At 31.3% G+C, this 23,916-nt stretch overlaps 1 protein-coding gene across 1 annotated transcript in view; it reads left to right on the top strand.

The window, feature by feature from the left end:
• The window catches only part of LOC127066137 (uncharacterized), a 33,270-nt gene that overhangs the window by 3,311 nt on the left and 6,043 nt on the right, over positions 1-23,916 (top strand). The gene's annotated exons all lie outside the window — the stretch shown is intronic.

Raw genomic sequence — 23,916 nt, 5'->3', positions numbered from 1 at the left:
AAATAACATACGGTTTGATTACATACGTATAACGTAGTTAAAAATATTTGCAATTAATTACAGTTATCTAATTAAAGTTTTCTAATTACGAGTAGAAGGTAATTATTTTTTTACTTTGACATTTCCTAAAATATTTGGATTTTTAATTTATATATATTTTTTTTTTATTTTCAATAAGTTGCTCTAGTCCATTTACATAGGTGTTATTCTAAAAACTTTTTTTATAGCTTGATTATTCGAGTATCGAACGACGATGTAGTTATTTCTCTCTTCCTCTCTCTTTCTTCTTCTTGATGAAATGTGAACACTCATAAACATTACATCCTCATAAAGAAATAAATAAAGAAAGAGAGAGAGAGAGAGAGAGAACGAAGTGACGCATATTCATTATAAGAAAAAAAATTAAGATTGATATATGCGAATCATGTATTACATTTGTCGCTTCAGTCATCGCGATCGATCGTAATCATTAACGCGTACGATTAAACAAACAAGGAACGTTCCATAGCCATATACCTAAAAAATAAGAATTATATTAAAAAGTGGTTCTTAACATTTCAAGGACATGATCCTTCCTCTCGTTATCTATGATCTTACTGATTGTATATTAATCGATGTTCTCGATAATGTGTGATATTAGACAAAAGGATAATAAAAATAATAAAAAGCTCAAAGATAAAGAAAGGGAAAAAAAGAAAATAGAAAATTAGTGAGGATAAGTAAGAGGAGGATGATGAGAGGAGAGAATCGAAGGTATGCAGGCACACCTGCTAAGAGAGAGAGAGAGAGAAAGAGAGAGAGAAGAAAGACAGAAAGAGAGAAAGATAGAGATAGAGAAGGATATATATATATATATAGACAGAGAGAGAGAGAGAGAGAAAGAGAGAATGAGAGAATGAGAAGCGCGCGTAAAAGCGCGGTACCCGTGACGATCGCTTTAAAGCGGCAAGCCAGGAGCAGACGATGAAAAAACTGACGGAGCGGAGGCAAGGGCGCTCTCTGGACCAGTACATACCTTATACACCAAGGTTCAGGGCCCCTTGCCGCTTGCCAGTCATCGGTCTTTCCTTCCTTTCTCTCTCTCTCTCTCTCTCTCTCTTTCTTTCTCTCTTTTGCTCTTATTCCCACTCACACTAAAGGCACTCTCAGGACCGTCTTTCCTTCCTCCCCCTCTCTCCTCCACCTCCCCCTTCCTCATCCTTCTTCTACTCAGCATCCTCTCTTCGTCGTCTTCTTTTCCCCTTTCCTTCATCTTCTTCTTCTTCTTCTTCTTCTTCTTCTTCTTCTTCTTCTACTTCTACTTCTACTCTCTTTTCCTTCTTCTACTTCTTCTTCTTCGTCTTCATTTTCTGAGAAAAAGTTGGCCGGTGTGTCTTGGTAAGACCATGCAGAATCGACCAATTTTTCTCTGCCTTTCTCTCTCTCTCTCTCTCTCTCTCTCTCTCTCTCTCTCTCTCTCTATTTCTTTTCTTCGCTCCTCTACCCCTTCTCTCTCTTTTTTTTTATTTGTTCCAAACAAGTCATACATTTTCTTAAATAATATATAATATTTTGTTCTTTTAACAAAAAAGAAAAGAAAGAAATGAATAATAGTTCTCTGCAAAATGAATGTGACATCTTTATTTCAAAAATAAATATCGTTATAGGTGTATATATGTATATATCTCTATATATGTTTTCGTATAAATATGATCTCTATATAATATGACCTTTACATATATATATATAAAATCATATCTATCTATCTCTGTATGTATAATAGATAATATTTCTCTGAAATAAATAATATCTTTTGAAAATAAATATCTTTATACATATAGTCTATATGATTTATATATATAGACATATATGATTTAAATATACATATATATATACATACAGATATTCATTTTATGTTAATATTAATGTTGCTCAAACAGGGAAAGTTAAAATTAGTATGATATTATGCATTGAAAGTAAAATAAAAACGCAGAATTTCTTTTTAGATTATAGATTGGAATTAAAATTAATAAAAATGAAACATTGACAAATTGTTTCTTATGTTAATGAAGTTAATCACAAAGATGTATAGATATGCAAATGTACATGTACGTAAATATATTAAATTCGTAATAATATTGAGCATATATGTAAAGAAAAATATACATATATGTTATCAATTTGTATCATATCAAAATTTAAAAATGAAGTAAAAAATAAAAATTGAGAATTAGAAAAAAAATGAATAAATATGAATTGAAACAAAATTAATATCGTATAATATAAATTATGATGATGATAATAATTAAGTAGGTATAAAGAAGGAGGGAAAGAGGGAGAGAAAGAGAAAGTATGATATCCTTTGAAACACATTGAACGTTCTTTAGAGAAACGTTATAAGTTCATTTGATTTTTTAATTATTTTTATTTCTTGGTCAAAGAGAAAGAACGAAATGCAATCTTGAAGCTTTGTTATAGCTCTTAATTACCTAATTAATTAATTGAGAAATAATAATGACTGGAAACACGTAGCGAGAGAAAGGGTGGGAAAAAGAGAGAGAGATAGAGAGAAAGGGAGAGAGAGAGAGAGAAATGGCAAAGAGCTTTAGGAAACGAGAATGACGTCGAGAGTACGTTAGCAATTTACTTCAATTCACTTCGAAACGACTGTAAAATTTCTCTCGGCATGTCCGGTCTACACTGATAAGGATCTTGATGCGAGTTACTTGAAGTAAATCGTCGAAGCGTTTCTACATATCGTCGACGTCGTCGTTTACACGACGTGATCAACCCTTTACGTGAAATTATACCAGATTGCAAAAGAGATTTTTCTTATAACGAGTCAATTACATGTAATTTATTTATTAATTTATTCGATATCAAATATTATCTTATTAAATCATTTAGTATTATTATAATGATGGATAATCAATTCTACTTATAGTTTAATATATATCATTTTATGAAATATATATTTTCTATAATAACAAATTTTTTTATACAGGAATTATAGATTGTTTTCTATTTATTTTATTAAATATTCTATTATATTACATATGATAGTGGAATATTATATTCTATAATATTATCTATGATATATAATATAACATACATAATAAAATCATTATTAAACTATTATCTTTACAATATTATGAAATAGTATTTGACGAAAACAATATTCTATTATATATTCTACATAGAATATGATTAGTCATGACTAAGATTTTATAAAATTGTATTTATGAATTGCAGACTTGATATACACACACACACACACACACACACACACACATTTTACTCTTTTAATTTTTAAGAAATTATATACTCCCTTAACGAGGTACACGCTCGTTAAAATATTTGAACTTGAGGATGCTTATCCTTTTCTCATAACTCCATTCCAAGAAGTACCATTCCGTACATACGTATATCTATAAACACGAAGCTAGCAGATGTCCCGTAACTCCTTCAGGTTTCGTTAGTAAAGCATCGTGTATGCTTATGGTCGTAGCTTCGCCGAACATCTGCGTACGGTCGAGTCGTCGAAAAGCGGAAGCTGCAAACCTGAGAGTGATTTTTCTTTGACCCTAAATACGATATACCAATCTCTCAATAGAAAATTTTTAGAAAGTTCTGTGATCAATTTCACCAACCATTCTACGATCGAGTGAACAAACGTTTTCATGAATACGATTATATACTGCAACTCTTACCTAATTTAAATATTCTTTTGAAAAATATGTATTATATATACATATATATATATAATATAAAGAGACAGAGAGAGAGAGACATTTTTCTTGTAGTCACATATTTCTTGTAATAATAATAATAATTCGTGGAATAAAGATCTATGGGATATTTCTATTTCCTTCTTCCTCTCTCTCTCTCTCTCTCTCTCTTATTCGTCTAAAACTTCTCCACATATTAACTTAATTCTCCTTAATTTCTTTTTTCTCTCTCTCTAAACTTTACTAAACTCTATTCTAAAAAAGTATCATTTTATCAGAACAATATAAATACATATATGAAATCTGAAGGACGCTCTCGTAACATTCCCTCCTACAAATCCAGATTTCTTTTCTTTCCTTCTTTTTTGTTCCTTCTTTCTTTTTCCTTTTTCCTATTCTTTTCTTTTCCCCGTTTCCCTCTCTCTCTCTCTCTCTCTCTGTCTCTTTCTCTCTTCATTTCCTTCGTCGCTTTCTCTCGATAAACCGATATTTCTAGCTAGAAAGGAGTCACGCGAGCGAGACGAAAAAGTATCGAAGAAGAATAAGAATAAGAATAAAAAGTAAAAAAAAGAGAGAGAGAGAGAGAGAAAGAGAAAAAGAAGAAAGATGGGAGTCGTAGAGTAGGAGTAGAATAAAGAGGAGGAGGAGGAGGAGGAGGAGGAGGAGGAGGAGGAGAAGGAAAGAGGATCTTTAATTCGAAGTCGAGATGAAATTTCATGGTCGAATCTTGCTGGCAGCCATTAACGACGCTTTCCCTTCTTTTCGTTTAAGCTTAGATACTATACACGTGTGTCTCTATGAATGTTCACACTCTTCTCTTTCATCTATGTATATATATCTCTTGCGTCCGTATTGGTGTATACGTCTGTGTGTGTGTGTGTGTGTGCATGAATCGTTTCTTAGGCGTGGCAAAGATAGACGAGAGGGATCCTTAATCATCGTCCCTACCCCCCTTCGACGAGATGAATCGCACGATTGTACGGTTCGCGCAACCCCTTTCGTTCGTTGGTTCGTTCGTTCCTTCTTCTTCTTCTTCTTCTTCTTCTTCTTCCTCCTTCCCCTCTACACTCCCCCCTTACTATACTTCTTCCTCCCCTTCCATCTCTTCTTCCTGCCTTTAAGAGGAAAATGTACTGTTAGGTCACCCTACTGTCTTGATTTCATCAGAAAAGGGTTAACTTCGTGTCGCTCGCACGACGCGTTGTAATTTTCAACGATGTGTGTTTGCTTTATCGGGAAAAAAAATTTCTTTCCCTTTTTGTTTTATTGGACAAGTATCTCTGTAGATTCTTTGATATTATTATATCGATTTGGAAACGCTTTTTTTTCTCTCTTCCTCTCGTTTTCCTTTTCTTTTCCTTTTGTTTTTCTTTTTCATTTCGTTTTTTTCATTTCTCTTTTTTTTTTTTTTTGAATGATTTAACATCGTCCAAAATGTTGAGTCAGCGTAATTAAATTAGACGATTTAATTATAATTAAATGATTATCTTTTGTGATTTTTGGTTTTCCTTTCTTTCTCTCTTTCTCTCTCTCTCTCTCTCTCTTCCTCCTTCTAATTTGAATAGAGAATTATTTTTCGATAGAAATGCAGATCACTTTTATTAAATATTCTCACGATTTTTTTCTATCTTATCTCTCGAGCGAGTAGATAATATTCTTAAAAAAAAAAAAAAAAGAAAAAGAAAAAAGAAAAATCATACGATATAATAATAAAGAAACAGAAGAAAAATTTTGAAAGAGATTTATAACTAAATTCAACATAAACATTTTTATAAATCGCCTAGAAGAAGACGATAAAATAAATTCGAAAAGATAATTATACGAGAGTTTCGTAATACATACGTGTCCGTATGTATGTGGGTGTGTCCATATTCGTTGACGAGAAAAAGATGGACGAACGATTTCGCCTAAAGGACTTTGCAAACGTGTTGGAAAAAGTAACAATACATGGTAACCAGATGAGCGAGGTCGAAGGAAGAAGGATAGAAGTAAAAGAGAATAGAAAGTACGAAAAGGACGCATGCAGACGAACCGTAAGAGAAGATGATAGAGATGGAGTACCAAGCAACGTTAATGACGCCGCAGCTTCATACTTTTTCTCTACTTTTTTTCTTTTTTCCTTTTTTTTTTTTGAGACTCTTCTCCGAGGATGGATATGCAATGCCGACCACACGAAAGATATTTTCTTACAATCTCAAAAGATAGTCATTACGATACCTAATTAATCTAACTAGTCGATATCTATTGATTTTTATTCGATCCATCTGATTTTCTCTCTCTCTCTCTCTCTCTTTGTATCTTTCTTTCTCTTTTCTCCTTCATTTCATCAAAGCTATTAAATTTATCTATATTCTTGAACTTGACATTTTTTTATGTTATTTCAATTTTTATTCATAAATAATTATCCATAGACGTTGAGATACTTAATACCTAATTAATCTTAATAAATTTACAAATAGATGAAAAAAAATAAATTCGTAGATGTATTTCTTTTGGTTATTATTAAATAATAATCATATTAGTAACCGAATTTTTATGAAAATTATTGATAGATATTCGTAAGATATGATATTCTTGAAATATTTCATGAAATTGATAAATTCAAATATCATACGTCTAAGAGAGTAAGGTGTAATATAAAAAAAACCTGACAGTGATCGATCTATCGATTTATCCGAAATTTGATCAACGCGTTAACCCCTTGTATATGAATCACGGTTCTGACTTCTGAACTGCGAAAACGCTTCATCGGTCAATCATACTACAATATATTATATAACTTAAAAATATATACACTGTCAGCAATATATACATATATTCTTTTTAGTTATTTAATTTATTATTTTATTATTCTATTTCTTATTCCTTATTCTATATAATCGAATATTCGTTACAGTTTTCTTAAAAATTTAACAATTTCCAGCTTATTTGAATCATCCTCGTAAAAAAAAACAATACATAAATAATAATCAATGCTTTCAATCATATCTAATAAATCTACTCGTATACTATTTAAATACTTCTTTCCTTTTTTTTTTTTTTTACAAGTTGTTCCAATTTTCTAATAACGTTGATTAAATTCACAATACCAATAAATAAATAATAATCAATGATATCGTGAGAAACTTATTCTTACGAAGAAATCGATGATTTCTTTAATTTCCCTTTTATCTTATATCAGAGAGTACAGTGTGAAAAATGAGAATCTTAATTCGTGGAACGAATTTGTCTTGGAAAGCGTCAGGCAAATCCGTCGGCCGTTAATCATAGGACGTCGTCGGGAGAGAAGGAGGATGAAGCAAACGAACGAGGAGGCTCACCTCTCACCCTTCCTCGAGAATTTCTCAACGGAAACGCATCGTTATCCGGCTAATGTTGCACCTCCAAACGACGCTTTTTATAGTTGAGAGATAAGCTTCTAACACGCACGAAGAAAACTTAACGCAGTCACTGAACTAAGTTTCTCTTTCTCTCTCTCTCTCTCTCTCTCTCTCTCTCTTTCTCTTAATCTCTTTCTATCCTGTACTTTGTCGATGCTTTCAAGCTTTCAATCTTCGTCTCTCCTTCTCTCTCTTCCTCTTTTCATCTATTTGCATCGTAAACGAACGAATTTCCGAAGTCAACAAAATGAAAGACTAAATTTGTGTTGGTGATAACGCGAGTCTTTAACTTGGTTAATAGTCGATCGCTCTGCGATTATCGAATGTCATTTTTTGCAGTAATAATGTCAATTTCTTTTTAGAGTAAAAATTAGTTCTTTCTATGTATACGTACACTTTCTAGTAACTAGCATTTTTATAGTAAGATCGATATTTAAATTTATACAATACAAATTTCATAGGTAAATTTTATATAACATTTTCTTCGACGAAACAAATTTCACAATTTGCATTGTTAAAAATTTATAATATATAGATATGTGTATATATCAGTATAAAAAATCAATAGAAATTATTGATTATTATATCGATATGATTGCAAATATAGACAAAAAATGAAGTAATTTACAATCATTGATTTATCTTAACGATGATTAATGATTACGAAACAATCAATTAAATCGATACTGTCCAACTATGTAAACCTTACAATTTATTTAATTATAATTATTATATACATATTATGAATAATTCGTTTAATACTCACGAAAAAAAAAAGAAAGAAAAGAAAAGAAAGAAAGCAAGAAAGGAAGGAAGGTAGGAAGGAAGGAAAAAAAGAACAGTGATTCGTATTCGTATTCGAGATCAAGAAACACGGAGGAGATTAAGTGACCGATTGGACACTCTGAGCGTTCAGAACCATTTCAAGTTGCCACCGTAGATCGCTTCGCCATTTGGCCATCATCTCGAATTAAAGAAAAAGAGCTAAGACGAGCATTCCAATTCGTGAATTCGTCCGAGACGAACGGAATTAAGAAAGGAATTGAAACTGTGGTTCCTTTCTCTCTCCATCTCTCCATCTCTCTCTCTCTCTCTCTCTCTCTCTCTCTCTCTCTCTCTCTCTCTCTCTCTCTCTCTCTCTCTCTCTCTCTCTCTCTCTCTCTCTCTCTCTTTTCTCTGTATCTATCTATCTATCTCTCTCCCCTTATTTTTCTCTTTCCTTCTTTCTCTTTCACATAAGCGTATATATATATATATACAATGTAGGTATGTATTTGTGATATAAACGAAAGATGTCCAAGCAGAGCAAACGGATAATACGCGTTCCATGGTGCTCCATAGAGGAAAAATAATGCTGTCGAGGCTTCGAAGCAGAATCCAGTTGAATGGGAATGCTGTAGAATGTCGGCAAAAACCGCAGCCACTGGGATCATTAGTCTACGCGGGGCTCGAGCCTATAATCCATCGCTCTCTTATACCGGGTGGAAAGAAACTCGAGCAACTCACTGATTCTCTTATAAAATGGAACACCTTATCCTACTTACTTATCTATACTCACTTATTTCATTTTCGCTAATTAATCAGAGTATATATAAATGTGTATCTTAACAATCGACGAGAATCAGAAAGTGATATATTTTGGATCGTTATATATAAACACATTTTATTACAAGACGATAAATGAAAAATTATGTTCGATCGGGAATACAAAATTTCATTCGTGTCATTCTAATAATTTTTATCAACGTGCATAATCAATTCGTTACGATTAATACAATGAAATGTTTAATGATCTATTGATTTATCCGAAAAGATCTTATTCGATAGAAAACTTATCTTTTTTTTTGAAGATTATATTTTCGTTGGAAAATAATGACGCAAAGATTACGTCGGTTTTAACGATCGAAAAATTTATATGAATGTAAGTATACAAACTATGTATACAGATTAGAAAATAGCAGCATAAAGATTACATCTATTTTAATGATCCGTATAGAAGGACGACAATGAGAAATATTACTTGAAAAGATAAGCCATATCTCTTGGAAAGTTCGTAATCCATATTCAGGCTTCGCGAATAATCTCGAAGAGGCGATCGTAAAATAACTTGGCACTTACCCTCCCCTCTGTGAAAAAGATTCGATTCGAAGGTAATCCGAATTCAAATAGCTCGATCCCAGTTGAATTCGTTTTCTCTGCTTTTTCATATATAAAAAAGGTAAACGCGTTGCTGATTAACTCGACCCAACCTTCTATTTCGATATATCCTTTCCGTTTAATAATAAAAACGATCGTATACATAAATAATTTTATTCGTTCGTTTAAGAATAAATTTCAGTTTTCGTAGTAACATCGACTATTTACAATTCTTATTTCAACAATTTATATCCAATTGCAGAAATTTAAAAAATTCTGATAACACTTTTAAATACATGTAAAAATTATAATTTTCTACATGATTTATAAGATAATATAATAAAAAAAAAAAAAGAATTATTAATCATAGATACACACATATCTATATCTATATATATAATACAAACGTTTTTATTTAAAAAATATAATCTATTATCTTAAATGAACAGATAATTTATAATCACGATAAAAAAATAATTTCTATGATAATGAAGTAATAATAAAAAACGATCGATCGATGCACATTATACGCGTATCTAAGTACGCAAACTTCTATTAAAAAAAAAGAAATAATAATTAATGGCACAATAATTTCTAAGATGATGAAGCAATTACAAAAAAAAAAGGGAAAGAAAAAAGAAGAAAAGAATCATATGAGTACACGCATATACAAATTTATGTTGGTTTAATTGACCCAAAAATGCTGATAATCAACGTAGCTTGTGTGAAATAAAATTAATCAGGACAAACGATGACGGATATTCGAAATATCGCGAACGTGAACGTGACGATGAAGACGACATCACTACTAAAGAATTTGCTCGGATGGACAACCCACTCATTTCTACTTATATCATTCATACTTACTTGTCGGCTTTTACCATCGCGTTACACCGGCAAAGAGCCGCCAAATCAGCTCATTATCGCGGCTCAACGATAAATGCGCTCAAAGTAGCTTGTTAAACGTAAGCATTGAAAAGCTCGAGTATCCTGATCAAACGATTTCAAATCGTTTGATCAGCGTAACGATATTCGATTCTTGATATTCAATAACGAATGTCGAATACTCTTGATGAAATGATTGTCATTGTTCGAGAAAAACGTTTGTATAATTTCGATAAATCGATTAAGTTAACACCTTTTGATTAATCTGTTTAATCAAAAAAAGAAAAGATTTATCTATTTTTTTACAATAGAAATTTAATATTTTCATTATTTTTTTTCGATAAAAATGATCCCATTTTATTTTTTATTTATCGATTTTTATTACAAATTTTTCAAAAAAAAAAGGAAAATGTATATATTATACTATATTATATTTGTTTTGTACATTATCATAATTTTCTTTAAAAATTTAATTATATCATGTATATATATATATATATTTACAAAAATTAATTACGTACGTACTAAATGACAGGTTAAACTGCATTAAACAATGATGTAAAAACATAAGTTTCCAACAAAAAACTACATTTAAATATTAAAAACGAGTTTAAGATCAAAGAAATGTGCAATCCACTTAGAGAGTCCCTTTCTACGAAGTGAAGATGTTTTCTTAGCATCTAACATCAAGGATTATCAAATTACTGCTACGCTACGCTCTAATTACCAGTTTCTTCTAATAAGAATATATAATCGTGTCCTAACACTGAAGTAAAATATAATCAATAATGAACGATGGAGACAAAATGAGAACAATAAGTGTCTATATTCGTAACTTGCTTAAAATATTACAAAGCTAGACTTAGACAGATTCATATTTTAAAATCTTAGAATAGATATCAAATTATCTACGAGACATTCGGATAAAAAAGATAATAAAAAAAAAAGAAAAAAACAAAGAAAGAAGTTAGAATAATCTCGATTGTCCTCGATCGTCCGTCAGAGATCTATAATATTCGAAAATTGAGAAAATGAATGAAAAAAGAAGGAAAGAAAGAAAGACTAATCTGTCGTTATCTAGATACATGAAAAGATACGAAAATAAAAAAAGAAATAAAATAAAATAGAGCAAAAAAAAAATTTGAATTAATCGATCATTTTCAATGATCTTATATGAAATATCTCTAATTTCTTTCACGCGAAAAAAATAAATGAAAAATAAAAAGGGACTAATCCCCTCTCTCTCTCTCTCTCTCTCGCTCTCTCTCGTATCTAAATTACATACGAGTGCATACTCGAAGATAGGTCGTAATTTAAGATTCTTTTGTAATTCATGGGTTTGGCGAAAGCATGTGAAAGGGTGGAATAACCAACGAGAATGGAAACACGATACAAACTCCGTCTAATTTTCCCTCTCTCTCTCTCTTTCTCTCTGTCCCTCTCTCTTACCCTTCCTATCCCTCTCTAGCTCTCTCTACCTACCTACCTACCTACCTACCTATCTATCTATCTATCTATCTCTATCTCTCTTACTTGCAAAAGCGTCCGACCTAGTATAAATAGGTTTATTTCTTGCTGGCCTTAGTTAAACAAAGTTCCACGACGTTGGTGGGTAGGAAGGACGCAGAAGAGGCGAGTTGCGGTAAGCATCGGATCTACTATGTGTGTATATGTGTGTATATACATATATCTATATACATACACGTATATATGCATACATGTGTGTGTGTGTGTGTGTGTGAGAGAGAGAGAGAGGGTTGTGAACCCCGTCCGCCATTACTGCCACGGCTGCTGCTGCTGCTGCTGCTGCTACTACTACTGCTGCTGCTGCTGCTGCTACTACTGCTAGTGGTGCTGGTGGTGCTGGTACTGGTACTGCTGGTGCTAGTGGAACCGGGGAAAACACAAAAACCGCTGGCTTCGGCGGAGCTTGAAGCGGGCACCTTCGACGTATACCGGGTGTCCCGTCTAACGATGCAAGAGCGAAGGGATATATTCTCCCAGGGGAATTTAATGGCGTAATTTACGAGACTTTTGAGGAAGAGAGAAAGAGAGAGAAAGGGAGCAAGAGAAAGGGGAGTGGTGAGGGCTGAGAGGGATGAGGGATGAGGAAACGAGGGGTGAGAGGGAAGGAGAGGAAGCGGAGAGCGATGCACCGAGTCCTTCCTACGTTTCTCTTCTCCTCTTTCTGGCCAACTTCTTTTTCTTTGGAATGCATCTGGTTCGCTCATGGCACAGCTTTTTCGACACTTTTATCGTTCTACTCCTCGGTTGTTAAATCGAGTTTCTCCTGTTTTCACAAACGTATTACGAATAAAGATAACGATGATAATTAACATTACGTGAATTTCTATTATGTAAAAGAGTTTCTTTTGGATATGTCAACTATCGATTATGAAAGATGCGATCTTCTTGTTTGATATTCGAAATTATGATTTATTGAATTGTCTGTAAAAGTTCTACGCTTGGTTTTACAATCGTACGGATATATGCATATGTTTATGTATAAAAATATTTTATTACGTTTACGAGAATATTAAAAGTTAATTAATTTTGTTATAGTATATTCCAAGGTTATTATATATTTGACTAAACTTTTCTAAATTTTCATCGTTTGTTTGTTCGTTTATTTAATGATATTTTAATAAATGAAACTTTGTGCCTCCGCTAAGAATCGAAAATTATATCGTCGTCACGAACTTCACAGACAATCTAATATTTTCTTAATTTATTCTCGGCTTAGTACAATCTAATTTTATCTATATCTCATCTATAAAATTATTTTTTAATAATTCTTTTTATATAAACTAAATTAAATTCACAATGATAAAATTTAACTGTTAGATATAACAATAGAAATTTTCAATAATAATAAGTCATTACGAGATCTTTGTAAATCCTCTGATATCTTTGAAATAATTTGAAACGCACGCGTTCGATTCCTATATATACGTATATATGTACGCGAGTATAAGATAACTCTACTTTTCTTTGCGTCAGTTCATTCGCGTTATGCAAATTGCACGCTTCGCAGGCACGAGCAAATTGATTTGTTTGCCTGAGGATGAAGAAAAAGGTTTGAGGTGCGTGAAGGTTGGAGGAGCTCGAAAAGAGGCGGAATCGTTGCACTCACCGCATCGATCATCTCTTTGACTCGTCCGAAAAGAAGATCAACAGAGAAAAAGAGAGACAGAGAGAGAAAGAGAGAGAGAGAGAGATACAGACAGACGAAGTTTCTCTTTGAAGGTTAACGAAAACTCGTTGGTCCAGATAACGAGAAGATAAACGTCTTGAGATTATACAGTCCACCATGCTAACTTTTCTTTTCTCTCTTTAAAATCGGCAACAATAAGTGTTATAAGTATTCTTACTAGGAAAACATTATTTTGTTGATAGTAAAAAGGGAGAGAAATAAAATACTTGGTGTCTTTATCAATACTACGAGAATATGCTCATATTTTTTATATTACGTTTGCGTTCGTTGCAAAAAAAAAGAAACAAAAAAAATAGAGGGAGAAAAAAAATAAAGAGAGAAGCATTTTCTTCTCTCGTTCGTCGATTTTTGCCGCTCTTTGAAATTCTCGTGCGTTTCTCTCTCTCTCTCTCTCTCTCTCTCTCTCTCTTCCTCTCTTTCTCTCTCTTTCTTTCAGTGTTTCACCACTGACCGCTTCGTTCGTGTAATTACGATGCTGTAATTACGCTCGCTCCGCAGGAAATCGATCCTTTGAACTCAAGATAAACTTTCGGAAGGCAGATTACTCTACGGTCGGGTAATAAAAATTTATACGGTATTTTTCTTACTTTTCTTTTCTTTAATTTTTCTTTTTCTTTTGGTTTTCTTTTTTTTTTTCTTTCATCTGTAACGTCTCCATCTGTAAATTCGATGGGCGGAGGGATAAATAATAATCAAAAAGAATTGCTAGTCCAATTGTACATAGACGTAGTATACCATGCTTTCGAAAGTTCAAACAGAAACATTTATGGCATCACTTTATCGATAGTACCTTAGTATCTTAACATCCTAAGAACTAACAGAGATATTTCAAAGTTCCTCTCTTCTTTCAACTATGAGTGTTGTACGAGTAAACAAAACCCCATGAAGGATCTTTCAAATATATTAACTTTGGAACTACTTATGCGCTTGGAAAAACTAAATATCTTTTTATTTATCTGCAAACACCATTCTCTATCTTTTTTCAACGAACTAATAATATACTTTTTCTAAAATATATTATTATAAATACATATGTACAAGGATAGTAAATAAACTTAAGAACAACTATGAAACGACTAACTTTAGGAAAAGAGATAAAAAAAAACTAGAAAAAGAATATTAGACATACATGCACACAGAAAGTGTGAAATTTAAACCAGGAAGGAGAGACATTTTTCTTTTAAATCGCATTACGTGTGATTCATCGCGAAAAGCGATTTGCAAGGATCCCACATCCTGTTTTAGATAATTTACGAGGATAACGTGGGACAACATAGATGTACCTATATTAACCGCCGAGCTTTAAAATACGTGGTCGAGAAAGATCGATCGTTTTTAATGACACTCAGGATTGAGTACATAAAACGTATATAAGTATACAATTTCCATAAAAGCTTCATTTTTATCCAAGGATACTATCATTAATCATTATACTTATTTTCCCATTTTTTTCTTTTTTACCTTTTTTCTCATCGTTTCTTCTTAATTCTAAAAACAATTAGTTACATAAAATTATAAAAAATCGTCTGGACATTTTTTACAATTCATTTACACAATATAAATTCTTTTCTCAAACGCCATTTCTTATTCAAAGCCATTAGAAGACGAACAAACTAATTATTATGATTAAATTCGTCTTTTCACGAGCTACAACGTCATGTGGTAATAAAATCGATCCCATTTGTAGTAAATGTGATACATCGATCCATTTAAAAAATCATCGATTAAAAATCTTAAGACACATGAACTCGAAGAAATATTTCGTATTAATCAGAATATCGATCTCTTTTTTCTTCCTTTAATAATGTATCATATCGTTAATAACAACGGAGATATTTTTAATAAAGTACCACTATACATTACACTCACAAATGTGCATTATGTACATGTATGTGTGTTTATTAGGTAAAACCTTGAGATCATTGTACCAAGGTATTCGCACGATCGAAACCACCAATGAGATAAAAGAGAAGGTAAAGAAGGTAAAAAGTAGGAGGAGAAAAAGGAGGAGGGGGAGGAGGAGGGGGAGGAGGAGAAGAAAGAGAGAGAGAGATAGTTCTGAAGCCCAGTTTTTCTTTATAATTCTCAGTCGAGACCGAAACGGTCCTCGTCAGAATTTTACTGGACAATCGTAAATCGTAGATGCTGTGGCAGATGGCTGAGTCAATCTCGTTCTCTCTTTCTTTCTCTCTCTCTCTCTCTCTCTCTCTCTCTCTCTCTCTCTCTCTCTCTCTCTCTCTCTCTCTTTTTCTATCTTCGTCGCTCTCATCGTTAGGGATGCTGCTTGGCTACCGACAGTGCCGCGTTAATGCACTTATAATGCGTGGCATCCGCTTCTTGCATTTTACTGCATACTTTCGGTCAGTACTACTCTTCTCTAACAATCTAAAAGAGAGAGGAAGAAAAAAGAGAGGGGGTAGAGAGTGAAAGAAACTATTGCAAGCATGAAATTATAGGATCGATAAATTCTTATTCATTTGACTAATAAATCATCGATCAATGTTCTAGGTGTTGTGTCATAAATCGTATTAATTAAAAAAAAATCATATTATTTAGTTAATTTTAATAATAGAGGTCTTACTAAAGCGTTAACCATCTAAAAGAGTGAGGGAGAAAGATATAGAATGACTATCGCACAGATGAAATTATAAGACGATCATAATTCAGATTATAATTTGATTATAAATCGTGTTAATTAATAAATGATATATTCTTTTACTTAGAAATGAAAATCGGTCAACGTTAAAAAAGTTTTTATTAGAATTCGTATTAATAAAAAGACTTTAAAAAAGAATTAATTAACTAATGAATTTCAATAGAAACTCTTGACAAATATTGATTTTAATCGTTTAGATCACAAGATCTAAGATCGCAAGGAAGGAAAATAAGAATTAATAACTTCGATTATTTTAGTCTGTATTAGATAGATAGTACCATTCATAGTACATATTATACGAACACGAGTTACATATATACGTTTCCAACGCGAACAAGTTTTTTTTCTTCGCTAATGTCGTAAAAATGCATAGTCATATTGCATCAATAATATTGTCGATTCATGCACTTTATATCGTTCATAAAGATAATTATATGCGAAGTACTGCTCTTGCGTAATATATGTATGTATATCGTAATAATACCATGCCAATCGCGATCGACACGTTTTATAAATCATTTTATCGAGAATTAAATGTGAAAATATACTAGACGTGTATATATATATATATATATATATATATATATATATAATATATATATATTAATTAATTAATAATATTAAAATTTTAGAAATTAACAATATTATTTAGTATAATAGCACAGAGTAATATAATGATATAGTATTATAATAAAAATTACTAAAGTATTATATGATGTATTTTACGTATAGTAAAAATTTTATGTGTGCGTGAGTATGTGTATATATATATATATAAAAAAAATAGAAAAAGAGAGAGAGGATATATTATATTTTATATTACTGTATAGTATACTATATTAAATTTTTTAATAGTATTATAATAAAAAATACTCTTATATTATTTATTTAAATATAAAACATATATATATTAAAAATTCCGACATTTTATTACTAGATCAATCTAATACGAGCTAATTATTTCTCGATTTTCATTAACTAAAAGTTATATCATTGATTAATTTTTTTCTCTCTTTCTTTCTCTCGTATCTTTCGACAAAGCATATTAATTTTTCGTATCGTCCTTTTGTTCAATCCTATTATTAAATACAATGAAAAAGTAGACTACCGTTTCGGATTAATTAACTATTAAAGTTTAATGTTCTGTAAAATTCATTAAGAGGAAGTATGTTTAACCGAGTTTTGAAAAATGCACGTCATGCTACATGTATTACGTGATGGTATAAAAACCAGTAGACATTGAACAAATGCAATTATTAGGATAATTTAACGAATCGGATTCGTTCGATTCTTCAATCGATTTTTCTCCTTAACGTAATATTTTTTTCGATAAAGATCGAACGATATTACATAACTATTGTAATTTTTCCATACGCTACTATTCTTAACAACGATAATGCTATAAAATATTCGCATTTTTATAGATGTGTACTAAAATTATAGTACGCGTTAAATATGAATTAATACATTGCTATTGAGATATATAATAATAAAATTGAAAACAATAATATATGTTTCAATGACAGTAGTACATGTCGGCTTGCAATTAAATTATTTATAAAATTTGAAAGATGATATTATATTGTAATAAGAGATCGCAGTAAGAGAATTTTAAGATTCTTGATCTTCTCTACAACGTTTGCACAAACGAAAATATTAAATTCCATTTTTAAAAATCGCATAAATAATTCAAAAATATGTTTCTTAGATAGAAGTTTCAAGCCTATCGAATTAAATATATTATTCTTAAGATTTCTATCGTTTAAAGTAATCGAGGTATTTATACCTCCAATTTTAGATGACTCACCCAGTATATCACGTTATTGCTAATATCTCTTTCTCTCTCTCTCTCTCTCTCTCTCTTTCCATATATATAATTTTTTACTTAATCGACCGACACGTTACACCGATCACAAAGATATACAATTATCAAATGATATTCCGATATTGTTAATAGATCGAAAACCGTAATAGTTCATTCGATGAAGCATCGATGATTATGATTTATGGAAAGGATAATCGAGATGATCGAAGGTTAAATATAAAAAAAAGTAACAAGAATAATAAAACGATTAAGCATTTAACGATAAAACGTTGGAAAGATTTTTAAAGTAGGTATATCTATAATATACATGTATATAGGTATCTAACGTTAGTTTCAATAAAAGGAGAACGCAAACACGTACATATATAATAGATCTAATAAAATCAAAACTAACTCATAGAATATTATAAATCATTCTATGATCTCTCTCTTCTCTTCTGCATTTTCTCTCTCTTTCTCTTTCTGCATGATCTGTAAATTCAATTTCAAATTTATTTCACGTCAAAACCTTCAAGCCAAGAATAAAAAGAACATTAATTCGAGAGAGGAGGGGAGGGGAGGGGAGGGAGAAAAAAAACGAAGAATAAACATAGAAGTTAGAACGATGAGTCAAAATTCTTTAGCAAACGAGAGATCACGGTCCACCGGAAGGAAAAATTCTCTTGAACAAACAAAAGTTACCACTACCAGCGGCAATAGTAGTAGCAGCAGCAGCAGCAGCAGTAGCACCATCACCACCACTACCACCACCACCACCACCAACCATCATCACTACCACCATCACCATTATTATTATTACCACCACCAGGAAGATATAAAAATCGTGAAGCGTAGCGTAACGAGGGGAGTTATAACGCGTTCGAGTCGATTCGCTCGAATGGAGACTATTCTCTTTCTCTCTCTCTCGCTCTATCTATCTATCTATCTATCTATCCATCTCTCTCTTTCTCTCTCTATTCCTATCTATCTATCTATCTCTCTCATTCGGGCGTAACCGCATCACGAATTGGGTGCTAGTTTCTCCGGTAACATCGGTTGCACCAGCGGTAGCACCAGGACCTGGGATACCAGCAGTAGCAGTAGCAGTAGCAGTAGCAGTAGCAGTAGTAGTAGCTAGAAACGACCAGAAGGAGAGGTTGGAAACTGTGATGCCCGCAAAAAGCACGGCAGACAGCGCCGATCGTTTTTGCTTGGCGTCAGCCGCGTTCCTACCGCCGCGTCGTACTTCGTCCTGGTACGTCGTTCTATTCTCCCTCCCTCCCTCCCTCCCTCCCTCCCTCTCTCTCTCTCTCTCTCTCATCCTCATGATTCTCCTCTACTCCCTTGGTCTACCCTTCTTCCACATCCCCATCCCCATTTCAATCCCAATTCCCATCCCCATCTCTCTCTTTCCTTCTCTCCCTCTTTCTCCTCTCTCTCTTTCTCTCTCTCTCTCTCTCTCTCTCTCTCGATCTCCTTCTATCCTATATTCTGCTGATGCTTTCGAGTTTTCCATCTTCGTCTCCCTTTCTCTCTCTCTCTCTCTCTCTCTCTCTCGAATCTTCACTCATCTCCACCTCCTTTTCTTTCTCGTACTCTTTCCCTTTCTCTTTCTCTTCTTCTTCTTCTTCTTTTTCTTTTTCTTCTTCTTCTTCCTCTTCTTCATCCCATGCGTTCTTCGTTCGCCTCGAGATCGCACAAACGAATGGGATTACCTCCACCTTCCACGGTTTACGCACCCAAGGAAAATGGATTACTTACATCGCTTCGCGCGAGAACGCTACGACGAGTCTATCCTTCCAACTGGATCGAGAACATCTGAAAATCTGCGTTAATCTTTTGCCTAACTTCAATCTCCACTATTATTCCTTTCGATTTTTTGCTGTTTACATCTTCAATAGCTTTGTTTTGTAATCTAATCGTTACGTACATACATATGTACGTATGTAGGTCGTTATTTCAAAATTTATCATCAATAGAGATGCGTATATATAAATGATAATATCAAATGTGTAATGGAATTATTTATTTACAATTGGATCTAGGACATCTAAAAATCCTGAAGGTATTAACCTTCAATTCAACTTCAACCTCGATTGTTATTCTTGGTACTTTCTTTTTTCTTGTTATTGTTGTTTTCTTCCTATTTCAAATGCTCGATAATCTAATCTCTATCGCTCTAATCGAATCGTTAGATATGTAAAAATTATTTTTAATTAATCATTAAAGCGATATATTCAATCCATAATTATACTCGGTGATAAAAGTTGGATCGTAAAACAACTTAACGAGTTATATATATTTTTTTTTAACGAGTTTTATATTTTTTTTTATGGATATTAAAAGATCAAATATTTATATATTCATTGTTAGAATAATAATGTTGAATGGAATGACTATAGCCTTGAATTAACATACAAACCTTATTTATTCAGACGCACTAACAATACGCGTGTTTAACTCGTTATCAAATATTTTATCGATTTATTGTAATATTTCTATTTCTATTATTATCATTATTATTATTATTTGTGTCAAATAAAATAAATGAAAAAGAGTTCATTTTTACTTAACATTTGACATTTTTAACATATAACATACTTTAACAAAAGAAGTACATACATACATATATCCGATATTGATTATTATATTTATTCATTTACATTTAATGAACGGAGTACCAAATAGAAAAATAATTTTCCGATAAATATATGAGAATATCGATAGGATAAGAATAAACGAGAAAAAGCATAATCCGTTAATTAATTTTTTCATTCATTTAAAATGGAACAAACGAAGGGATCAATGCTGTAAATACGTTCATTATTTTATAATAACTCAAAGGAGAATATAAGAACAAAATAAATAACAAAAAAATGAAGGGTGGATCCATGAATATATGTGTGTGTGTGTGTGTATGTATGTATGTATATATACCGATTGAATTTTCGAGACTGATTTTGAGTCTAAAGGAAAAAAAATCGATGTTTTAAAAATACGTTATATTAATTCGAAAGAATATCTATATAAGAAAAAAAGAATTCAGGAAAGATTAATAAATATCTATATATATATATCTATATATATATATATATATCAAAGAAAATTCGATTTGATATTGTCTAGTATACGTTTTGGGTGACTCGATGAAAGGAAAACGACGACGATTCTCCTTCGATCTCGTACGTTCTCTTAAGAGCCTTGGACCTCCGTATCCTCGCGCTCCTTCTTAAGGACATCTCTGTGGCCCCTGACAGCCTTGACTAATGGTCGTCCTGCATCCGCCCTCGGTCTTTATATCAGTAACGCTAGCATGTTTCCTCTAATATATATATATATATATATATATATATATATATATATATATATATATATGTATGTATGTATGTATATATATATATTAGATATATCACATCTATATAGAATATCTCATTATATTATTGTTATTTGTGATATATAAAAAGACAATACCGTATATATACATATATACATAAAATTTATATATATCATATATACCTATAAATATATTGCATATATATGCATATGTATTTCATATACACTTTCGCACAATTTACAAGATTCATCTTGTTTTTTCTTTTCTTTTATAAATAGACAACATACGCAATATACATGCATTATATAAATGTATACATAAAACTTTTATATAAATATATGCATACTTGTGCACATATATAAGCATGTTTATCTCACTTAACATCGTCACATAATTCACGATGTTTTTATCTTCTTTTTTCATTCTTTAAAAATAAACACATATAAATAACGTGTACTGACGATATATCAACATTAAACTTATATATTTTATATATATATATATATATATTATACATATATATATATACATACATATATACACACACACATACGTCCATATAGTTTACTATCCTAATCTTCTGTTTTTTTCTAAACACTTTTATTAATATATATTGAAATAATAAATGAATTTTTCTTGTGGATCAATAAATTCCTTTCGTGTTTTATATGTAACAACTGTTCACTTATTTTCGTAATCATCTCAATTAATTAATTTTCTTCTCATCAAATAAATCAAATAAATAAGAAATTATTGAAAATAACTGTTATGTCGTAAAGTAACATTTTCTCAATCGCACTCTTCTACTATTACTGCTATTAACTAACGTTACTACTATATGTAACACCAGTCTACTCTAATTACAGCGCTCCTCAATGTAACTTCAAAACGCTGTAACGCTTTGCTCGCATAATTAAGAAAATACTAGATGAATACTTACTAACTCTACGGCATAATTTTCAAATATTACAGAAGCCTCTTTCTCTCTTATCAAAGTTTACGAATTAAACTATATTACTAATAAATAACTTTACAATTTTTAATAAAAAATATATTTAATCTCATTTATATAAATATATAAAATATATATATATATAAATTCCAATATTATTTATCCAATTCAATAAAAATTTAATTAAAAGAAGTTGTTTACAAATTATCTAAATGTTTTTATTGCATTGTTCAATAAATATCATCTCAATTTGTAAAAAAGAATATTAGTCTTTTTATTTCCATATAAAACACCAACAATTTTAACATTCTTTATTACTCAAGTTAGCATAGAAGGACTTAAAAATAATTAATAAAAAAATTCTCTAGATTAAATTCAAAAATATATATATATATAAAAGGAAAAGAAAAGAAATTAAAAAAGAAGATAGCAAGAAGAAAATAAAAATAGACATTATCTCACGATACGAAGAAGAATTCAACGTAATCATTGCTCCTCTAACTCGTTTCTAGAACGAACGTAGAGAGAATAAAATCTTTCTAAGAAGTCCTTTCCTTTATATATATATATATATATATATATATATATATATATATATATATATATTAGTTCTTTTCTCTTACGATAAACCATTTCTGTCAGGAAACGAAGAGATCGTTCCAAGTGGGACTCGAATTTCTTCCTTTCTTTCTCTCTCTCTCTTTCTCTTTCTTTCTCTTTTCTCGATCGGTGGTCATCTCTTGGAACGATTCGTGCTTCTCACGAATCGTGTATTGTAAATCGTCGCCGATCGAACCCTTCCTTCGATGCCCTTACGAGAGACAGTGCACGACCGTAAAACGTTCTGCGACCCTCGTATATTAGTTGTACGAGACGCTGGAATGTGCCTTCGAGTTCTCTCTCTCTCTCTCTCTCTCTCTCTCTCTCTCTCTCTCCCCTTCTCTTTCTCTCTCTTTCTCTCTTTCTCCCTATCTTTCATTCTCCGTATACCCTTTTCCTTCCCTCTCGTATTGCCAAGGATACATCTTCGAAGTATCCAGATACGGATACAGAATACTGGACAAAACGTGTGTCCACTTCGAACCCTGAATACTAATTTCCAACCGATAGATACTTTCTGTATTCGGAGAATATTTCAAATATCTATCTGTAATATTATTTGGATATCTTATTTTTTCCAAATCTATCTTTTTTTATTATTTCCTGTTTAGAGATTTAGAGACTAGCAAGGGATTAGATCTATATTATTTGTCTGATATATTTTATCGAATTGGAAATCTTTTTTTATTCGAAGATATATTTTATCTTTCATGGAAAAATAAATAAAGCTATTTTTTTCTTTTTTTTTTTTTTTTTTTTTTTTTTTTTTGATGACATTATTTTATCATAAATTATATCATTGTAGTGCACTTTTTTATTTTTTACTGGAAAAAGAAATAATGTGACGTGCGATAATTAATTCATTAATTTTTTTTCGTTTTTAAGAAATAAAAATAATCGAAGAATTCTACTTAGCTACATATCTCATGCTTTTATTTGATACTTTATCGAATTCGTAATTTTTGTGTGATTCAAGATATATTTTATTTTTTAATAGAACAAAGGAGAGAGAGAAAGAAAAAGAGAAAGACATCAAATAATTATTTTTGTCGCGTTTTACAAAAAGGGAGAATATTTGAAAGAAAGAAAAAAAGGAAAATATTCGTAATCGAAGATGTATCAATCGAGAGACTTTAAGATGACGATATTTCGTTAATTCAAGGTTTCTTTTTTATTTTTATATTTTTTTTTTAACGAAAAATGAAAATAATTGAAAAAGATCTTATCAAGAGAGATTGATCGTAATAC

Source organism: Vespula vulgaris, chromosome 9 (genome assembly GCF_905475345.1).
Source record: "Vespula vulgaris chromosome 9, iyVesVulg1.1, whole genome shotgun sequence".
In the NCBI taxonomy this organism is placed as follows: domain Eukaryota; kingdom Metazoa; phylum Arthropoda; class Insecta; order Hymenoptera; family Vespidae; genus Vespula; species Vespula vulgaris.
This window is presented reverse-complemented; position numbering and strand designations above follow the sequence as displayed.